Raw genomic sequence first — 9,623 nt, 5'->3', positions numbered from 1 at the left:
TATAGATTTTTTAAAGTATTCCATAATGAAGAAAAGGTCAAGTATCATTATATAATATTACCATAAAATGATAAGTAGACAAATGTTACAGAATGATTAAAACTCATATAAACATAGTACATGCTATGATATCAGGTTAGCATAGCTCAGTCCCTTCCAATATTATTATCTGCGATGATGACTCGTTTGTTGTAACTGTCTCCAAAACATTTCTAATGCAGTGTATTTAATGCAGTTTTAGAAAAGGCGAAACAATCATAGGTTCCAGAAATGAGACGTTGGTATGTGTCTAAGCTTCTGCTTCGTCAATTTTTAAACATTTTTAAAAACAGCTTGGGGCAAAAATGTTTTCTATTTATAGATTTTCTCTTCTTGACGGTCGTGTGAATTTTCTAAATAGCTCAGTTGTTTCTTTCTTTTTAAGACTTAAACTCAACGTTCTTTAGTATTCACACAGCCAACACCTGCTGCCATTAGCTTTCTATGTTTGTGCGAATCACTAGGCAAGTAAATAAAGCCAACGTACTGTCACATGTTCAAACAACACATTCAAATACAAAGAAGACAACTCATAAGGGCTGAAAAAAATGAGTATAATACGGGTTGATGAGTCAGTGGCGCTCACCTCTGACCAGTGACATCAATACTGAGGTAAGTTTTTGAGGATATCCTCAATTTTTCTGTTGGTAAGCGTTCCTGTGTTTGTCGTTGTTAGCATCAGTTAGCCTCTGTTAGCTACTGTTAGCTGGTGCAACTTTTAGGACATTCAAGCCTATCAGCAGCTGGCATAATGTTAGCTTATAACCAGCTATTGTTGTTGTTAGCCGCCTCATTGTCAGCTGTCAAGAGATGGGAGTGTCACATGTTTAAACTGCTAACAATAAGTAATTGGATGTTAATGCACATTTTTGTGTGTTAGAGCCCAGATTTCAGGCTTGAGGTGAGGATGAAGAGGATGACGTTGATGTTTTATCCAGACCCCTGTCGCGTTGTCTCTTTCCTTCATGTTTGCACTTCTCTGGTGAAGCAGACCCCTTCTCAGATGATAAAACACAGGTGTGATCCTTCATATCTTATCTAATGATGAATTAAAAATGAGCGCCTATGAGTTTTTTCTCCTTTGGAAATGTCTAGCCATATATGTAAAACATGATTAGTCTGAATGGCGAAGTCGATCTCAACCACAGTATTCAAGGCAGCAGGGCAAGATGGCGGCTTCCATGTACCAGTGTACACTCCTATGCATTTTTAATGTATTATTTCCAAGTTCATCCTTTAGAAGGAAGACGTAATTACACACTAATCTGTGTATATTTATGACTACTACATTCTTTTTTCTATAAATAACCTAAAAACTTGGTGCTTTAAGAATAAAAAAAAACAGAATTGGTTACAGTCCACAAACTTAATGGTGACAGTAGTTTTGTCCATCTTTTAACCACCGTATATACTTGTGTCTATGTTATAGCTTGTTTCAACGTGTGAGCAAAATTTGACACAAAAATGCATGCATAATTTATTTAATCTATAATAACAAATTAGATTCTTTCTTAATGGGCCTGTTTTGATTTTAATTTTGCTGCAATCTGACCTTTATCTTGTGAACTGGCTAAAAAAAAAAACATTGAGAAATTTAAAAAAAAATTAGATATATCAAATGTGCTTTTTGACTGGCACTACACTTTGATAGACTACTGGCCTCTTGTGATACATAGTTTCAAGCTGTAGGTTTAAACAGTTGTCCCAAATTCCTGTCAGGGATACATGTTTTGTGACTCTGGACAGGCTGTGAAGTTATGTGAGGTATTCCCCTACAAAAAAACAGACCAAGCAGGAAACCAGGATATTTTCTTTCCAGTCTAATGTGTAACCCTTGGGGCTGAGTAACTGTTGCATTACATGAGAACATCTGATGCTATACACACACCTCAGCCTCCGGTCTAATTTCCCAGAGAGTCAAAATTCCCCCAAAACTAGCTCATCTGGACACGTTAATAGCAAATAGCCACAACTCCAAGCAGTCATATTGTGTTACATTTTTTTGTTGATATTCCTTGGAAACTGATGACTTTGTGATTAGTCTCATCCTACTGTAGTGTTTATTATGATGAGCTGTCTAACATCAAGACAGAGCTGTGCCATTGCTGGAGAAGGTAATTTATTTAAACACATGGTTGCTGTTACTATTATCGTGATTAGCCCCAGAGATTTACTGTTCTTTAGTCGAGTTTTTGGAAACGGCCCCAGTGTCCTCGTCTTGTATCAATTCAAGCCAATTATTCCCCAATCCCTTTCCCAGTGTCCTCGCTATGAGTCACATGTTTATGCATGATTCTCTCACCAGTTTTAGGCAGATGCTGCCCGTAATCACTATAAACAGATCATTGCGGTGTTCAAGCTGAGTGAGGTTTATAGATCAGATCGGATGGGTTTGTTTAAATACAAGGTTTTATTGCAGAGCTTATGTGGGAGATGATTGAGCTAAGCAGGAAGGATGGGGAGCTGGGTTTTATTTCTGTTTGGATACCTGCGGTTTTAATGAGATGATCCTGCCTCCAGCCAGCTCAGTCAGTCATAGCTCCCGCTGTCATGTGTGCGTTGTTAGGATTTACGTGTTCTGGTCGACAACGCAAAAAGCAGCAACGTCTGGACAGCACATGTAGCTTCTCTGGGGAAGAACTGAGCAGCGCGTACTGGTACATGTACTTTTTTCTCTTCAAAGCTTACAGGTCATTGGTCATGATTCTCCCAAGGCCTTGTCGCACACACAGATTTTATCCCCCAGTGAACTACAAATATTTGACCCACTTACTCTGTGCTCCCCTTAACATTAACTGTCACATTATTGGTATCTGTGGTAGGGAATGAGCAGCTCGGTAATTAATGCTGTACACTAGGGCTTGTCAAAGGAGTCGTAAAACATCCATAAATCAGTGAGACTGGGTGAAACACACTTTAGGTAAGAGAGTGTTTGAAGGAATGTTTCACTGCTGCTTTTCCTGGCGTCAAATCTTATTTGTATTTGTGCTAACCACAAGTTCTGCCTGTTTACAGGAGATGATTCGATCTAAACGTAATTCTTTGGTTATGGGTTGCTGTAAACGCTTACTGCAAGTCTTTGTATCTGATTAAAGATACCGTCTTGCTGAGAGGTTGGATAACAAAATTGACACCACTCGTGTGTGTGTGTGTGTGTGTGTGTGTGTGTGTGTGTGTGTGTGTGTGTGTGTGTGTGTGTGTGTGTGATAGAAAGGGTGTTTGCAGCTAATTACTTTAATTTTCAGAATCGGAGGGAGAAAGCAAAACTGCAGGGAGATGAACAATGGCAACTGTAGTGGCAACAAAGAAAACATTCCCCCCAAAAAATGATAAATAATTCGCAAACTGGTCACATCTGGCCATTATAATCACTGACAAGGAAACAAGAGAGTGGAACACATCCTGACTTCATGCAGGAAATGTGAAGAAGAAAAAAGAAGGGTCTGCCAAGGTTAGGATGAGTCCAGGCCAATATTAGAGATTTACTGGGTATGAGAACTCAGCTGCAGGAAGAAAATGCATATCTAGGTTTTTGTAAGCAACCACAGTAATTACAAGACTACAGTGCAATTAGACAACAGCGTATATTGTGCATAATTATGGACGGCTTAAACAACTAAAAGAAGGAGGCAGAACTTCAGCTTAAAAAGAAAGCAGCTGCTGTGAAACCTCAAAGAAGATGTTGGTTTAGATTAACATAAACATTAAAAAAAAAGAAAAAATCAAGTAACTTCACACTTTCTTATGCAGCCCCAAAGGGATTTATGTCTCCTCCTAAGATCAAACCTGGGATCTATTGTATGCTAGGCAAATGTGAAGACCACTGCACTATGGAGCCACTAACAACTCTGAGTTTTAATTATTTTTGAGAAATGTAAGAACGATTTTTCTGTTTCAAAATCAAAATCCAGTGAAACCCCACAGACCTCCAACTGGTAATGACATTGCCAGCCTCATTTGTACTTTGCTTCTAATTCTAATGAGGGAATGTTACCATACTAACATTGGGATAATAAAAAAAAACATATAAACTGATAAACATCTGTATGTTAGACAGTGCAGGACATGCGGATTGTTGGTATGACAAAAAAGGATGCAAGCAGAGGTGAAAGGGGGCCCGACTGAGCCAGACTGGCATTTAGGGAACTTCAATTAATGAGCGTTTAAGTCATTTAGGCAAGTTAATACATATTGTTGTCGAATGAGTTCATTTTTTGGCGTTGCTTCCAGTGACAGCATGGAGAAACATGCTGAATAAAAAGAAATGCTTTCATTTTTTAGATGTAAATAAAGTTGCAGTTGCGGTACTTCAGTATTTAGCTAGCGTTACAGAAGAGGAGCAAGCAATGTTTTTTAAGTGACGGGTAATTTCAAATAAAAACTTTTTAAGCAGCTCAACAAATATAAATAAACACAAACTTTTTCTGTGCAGGTAAAATCATAAAATATGTCAGCTAGCTACAGATAAAGTTGTTGGATTTATAAAAGTTAATGTGTAACACAGTAAGGTGATAAGGTGGCAATTTGTCCCTTTATGAATTGCTACATCACCATGGTTGAGGGGTTTGTGATCCCAGTTGCCATGTTGTTGCTGCCTGCACATCGTTTTTTTCCCCCAATGGATGAGAGGGTTGCTTCCCTGTCCCTTTGAATTGGGGAATGGGTCTTCACTGTCGTTTGTGCTTGTGCACCAAATGATAGTGCAGAGTACCCAGCTTTCCTGGAGTCACTGGGTAGGGCGCTGAAGGGTTCGCCATCTGGTGACTCCACGATCCTACTGGGTATTCATAAGTACATGTGGCACCAGATATAAATGACCCGAAGTATAAATATGTACTGAGGTTGCACTAGGAATGCCTGGCAGAGGCCTTGGTACCCCAGATCTTCACTTCCAGCAGAACTTTGACAGATTTCTTAGGGAGGGTGAGTCCAGACCGTTTTCTGCACCTCCATTGTTGAGACTTCTGCACAGAGCTGCGGCTGCAAGGTGGCTGGTCCCTGTTGGGTGGTAACCCCCAAACCAGATGATGGACATCGGAAGTGAAGGGAGCCATCACACTCCAGAAGGACTGTTATCAGGCTTGGTTATCCTGTTGGACTCCTAACAGGTACTAACAGACCAAGTAGAGCACAGCTCTGGTGGTAGCTGAAGCAAAATCTTGGGTGTGGCAGGAGGTTGGTGAAGCCATGAAATAAGCCTTTTGTTTGGCCTCAAAGTGATTTTGGCAAAATATCAGGTGACTCAGAAGAGGAAGTGGCACTCCACTCACACAGGGTATGCAGTGCAGTGTATAGTGCAGCTCCTTAGAGGCATGGCCCCTTGCGTGTATGAGATTTACCCTGACTTCCTTAAGGCCCTGAATTTTTTTTAAGGCTGTCTTTGTTGACATGCCTCTGCAACACTGCATGAAGGTATGGGGCGGAGTCTCTGAACTGGCAAATTGAGGTGGTGGTCCCATTCTTTAGAAGGGGGATTGGGGATGCGGTCCAACTATAGGACCCCACTACTCAGCCTGCCTAGAAGGGGGCAAGGAATTGGACTCCAAAAATAACTGCCCATTGTTCTGTAACCAATTCTGTAAAACTAAAATGAAAAAATAAAAATAATTATTGTGGACATGATTTCTAGGCAGAATGAAGTCATGGAAGACTTCCACTCTGGTGGCCTCAGAATCTCATCTCGCCTTTTTGCAGATCATGTGATTCTGTTGGTTTCATCAGGGGGTGGCCTCCAGCTCACACTAAGGAGGTTTGCAGCCGGGTGTGAAGTGGTGGGAGTGAGAATTAACATCTCCAAACCTGAGGCCATGGACCTCAACGAGAAAAGGGTGGAGTGCTCATTCTGGGTCTGGGATGAGTTGCTAACCCAAGTGGAGGAGTATAATTATCTCAGTGTATTGTTCAGGAGTGAGGGGGAGAGGGGATATTGCTAGACAGACTGGGATAGATCTTTTCACCAGTCTGTAGGATAGAATGATAAAGAAAGGTCTGAGAGTAAAACTGAAGCTGTTTAACAGTCTATCTACTTCCCTACACTCACCTTTCTCCGAAAGGTGGCTGGTCTCTCCCTTAGATATAGGATAAAGAGTTCAGTCATTAGGGAAGGGCTGAGAGTAGAGCCAAGAGCTCCACATTGAAAGGAGCCAGTTGAGGTGATTCAGGTCTCTGACAAGGATGCTGGGAGGAGGCCCCCAGGGTACACGAGGACATGCTGAAGAGATTAGATCTTTCGGCTGGCCTGGGAAACATTCTGTGTTCTCGGATAAGCTGGAGATCTGCAACACACCAGATTATATTTACGGTGATGATGCTGATTAGATTCACTTGTATACTACCTTTCATACTAGCTTTATAGTCTCTAGGGGCTGGAGATCAGCCATATAGCTCGTGACAGATTCTGTCTTGTTCAATTCAATTTTCAATTCAATTCAATTCAATTTTATTTATATAGCGCCAAATCACAACAAAAGTCGCCTCAAGGCGCTTTATATTGTACAGTATACTCTATAATAACAGATACAGAGAAAAACCCAACAATCATATGACTCCCTATGAGCAAGCACTTTGGCGACAGTGGGAAGGAAAAACTCCCTTTTAACAGGAAGAAACCTCCAGCAGAACCAGGCTCAGGGAGGGGCGGGGCCATCTGCTGCAACCGGTTATGTTAGAGAAGGAAAACAGGATAAAGACATGCTGTGGAAGAGAGAGAGAGATTAATAACAGATATGATTCGATGTAGAGAGGTCTATTAACACATAGTGAGTGAGAAAGGTGCCTGGAAAGGAAAAACTCAATGCATCATGGGAATCCCCGGCAGCCTACGTCTATTGCAGCATAACTAAGGGAGGATTCAGGGTCACCTGGTCCAGCCCTAACGATATGCTTTAGCAAAAAGGAAAGTTTTAAGCCTAATCTTGAAAGTAGAGATAGTGTCTGTCTCTTGAATCCAAACTGGAAGTTGGTTCCACAGAAGAGGGGCCTGAAAACTGAAGGCTCTGCCTCCCATTCTACTTTTAAATACTCTAGGAACAGCAAGTAGGCCTGCAGTGTGAGAGCGAAGTGCTCTAATAGGGTGATATGGTACTACAAGGTCATAAAGATAAGATGGGGCCTGATTATTTAAGACCTTGTATGTGAGGAGCAGGATTTTGAATTCAATTCTGGATTTAACAGGAAGCCAATGAAGGGAAGCCAAAACAGGAGAAATATGTTCTCTCTTTCTAGTCCCTGTCAGGACTCTTGCTGCAGCATTTTGGATTAGCTGAAGACTTTTCAGCGAGTTTTTAGGACATCCTGATAATAGTGAATTACAGTAGTCCAGCCTGGAAGTAATAAATGCATAAACTAGTTTTTCAGCATCACTCTGAGACAGGATATTTCTAATTCTGAGAGATGCTGTGCAAATGGAAGAAAGAAGTCTTACATATTTGTTTAATATGTGCGTTAAAGGACATGTCCTGGTCAAAAATGACTCCAAGGTTCCTCACAGCATTACTGGAGGCCAAGGTAATGCCATCCAGAGTAAGAATCTGGTTAGATACCATATTTCTAAGATTTTCAGGGCCGAGTACAATAACCTCAGTTTTATCTGAATTAAGAAGCAGAAAGTTAGCGGCCATCCAGGTCTTTATGTCTTTAAGGCATTCCTGCAGTTTAACTAAGTGGTCTGTGATACCTGGCTTCATGGATAGATAGAGCTGCGTGTCATCTGCATAGCAGTGAAAATTTATGCTATGTCTTCTAATGATGCTGCCTAAGGGAAGCATGTATAATGTAAATAGAATTGGTCCTAGCACTGAACCCTGTGGAACTCCATAATTGACCTTAGTGGGTGAAGAGGACTCTCCATTTACATGTACAAATTGGAGTCTATTAGATAGATATGATACAAACCACTGCAGTGCAGTACCTGTAATACCTACAGCATGTTCTAATCGCTCTAATAGGATATTATGGTCAACAGTATCAAACGCAGCACTGAGGTCTAGCAGGACAAGCACAGAGATGAGTCCACTGTCAGAGGCCATAAGAAGATCATTTGTAACCTTCACTAAAGCTGTTTCTGTGCTGTGATGAGCTCTGAAACCTGACTGAAACGCTTCAAATAAGCCATTCCTCTGCAGATGATCTGTTAGCTGTTTGACAACTACTCTTTCAAGGATTTTTGATATGAAAGGAAGGTTGGAGATTGGCCTGTAATTAGCTAAGACAGCTGGGTCTAGAGATGGCTTTTTAAGTAAAGGTTTAACTACAGCCAGCTTGAAGGCCTGTGGTACATAGCCGATTATTAGAGATAGGTTGATCATATTTAAGATTGAAGCATTAATTAATGGCAGGACTTCTTTGAGCAGTTTTGTAGGAATGGGGTCTAAAAGACACGTTGATGGTTTGGAGGAATTAATTATTGAAGTTAACTCAGAAAGATCAATTGGAGAAAAGAGTCTAACTTAACATCGATGGTACTAAGAGTAGCTGTAGATAATATTACATCTGTGGGATGATTATTGGTAATTTTTTCTCTAATGATAAAAATTTTATTTGTGAAGAAGTTCATGAAGTCATTACTAGTTAGCGTTAAAGGGATTGTTGGCTCAGTAGAGCTCTGACTTTTTGTCAGCCTGGCTACAGTGCTGAAGAGAAACCTGGGGTTGTTCTTATTTTCTTTAATCAGTGACGAATAGTAAGATGTTCTGGCTTTGGGAGGGCTTTCTTATAAAGCAGCAAACTATTTCTCCAGGCTAAATGATGATCCTCTAAATTTGTGACACACCATTTCCTCTCCAGCTTACGAGTCATCTGCTTTAGGCTACGTGTTTGAGAATTATACCACGGAGTCAGGTACTTCAGATTTGAGGCTTTAGTTTTCACAGGAGCTACAGTATCCAGAGTCGTACGTAGTGAGGAGGTAAAATTATTAACAAGATAATCGACCTCTGTTGGAGTAGCGTTCAGATAGCTGCTCTGCTCTATGTTGGTACAGGGCATTGAAGATGATAACAGTGGGTGGATTATATTCTTAAACTTAGTTACAGCACTTTCAGAAAGACATCTACTGTGATAAAGTCTACTCTCCACTGCTGTGTAATCAATTATTGTAAATGTAAATGTTATCAGGAAATGATCAGACAGCAGAGGGTTTTCAGGAAACACTGTTAAATGTTCAGTTTCTATGCCATATGTTAAAACAAGAGTGTGGTTAAAGTGGTGGGTGGGTTCTTTTACATTTTGAGAGAAGCCAATTGAGTCTAGTAACAGATTAAATGCGATGTTGAGGCTGTCATTTTTAGCATCTACATGGATGTTAAAATCACCCACAATAATTATTTTATCTGAGCTGAGCACTAAATCAGATAAAAAGTCTGAGAAATCAGAGAGAAACTCTGTGTAAGGCCCAGGTGGACGATAGATGATAACAAGTAAGACTGGTTTCTGAGTTTTACAGCTGGGGTGGACAAGGCTAAGCATCAGGCTTTCAAATGAATTAAAAGTCTGTCTTGGTCTTTGGTTGATTAATAGGCTGGTGTGAAAAATTGCCGCCACACCGCCCCCTCGGCCTGTGCTTCGAGGTTTCTGGTAGTTAGAAT

At 40.6% G+C, this 9,623-nt stretch overlaps 1 long non-coding RNA gene across 3 annotated transcripts in view; it reads left to right on the top strand.

The window, feature by feature from the left end:
- The first annotated feature begins 522 nt into the window (after positions 1-522).
- LOC120439930 overlaps positions 523-9,623 on the top strand; it is a 61,877-nt gene continuing 52,776 nt past the window's right edge. For all 3 annotated transcript variants that reach the window (XR_005612845.1, XR_005612847.1, XR_005612843.1), the window contains exons 1-2: positions 523-651; positions 920-1,056. This is a non-coding gene — a long non-coding RNA (uncharacterized LOC120439930). The remainder of the gene's footprint in view (positions 652-919; positions 1,057-9,623) is intronic.

This window comes from Oreochromis aureus, linkage group 4 (genome assembly GCF_013358895.1).
Source record: "Oreochromis aureus strain Israel breed Guangdong linkage group 4, ZZ_aureus, whole genome shotgun sequence".
Taxonomy (NCBI): Eukaryota; Metazoa; Chordata; class Actinopteri; order Cichliformes; family Cichlidae; genus Oreochromis; species Oreochromis aureus.
Note: the sequence above shows the minus strand (reverse complement) of the source record. Positions and strands in the feature narration are given on the sequence as shown.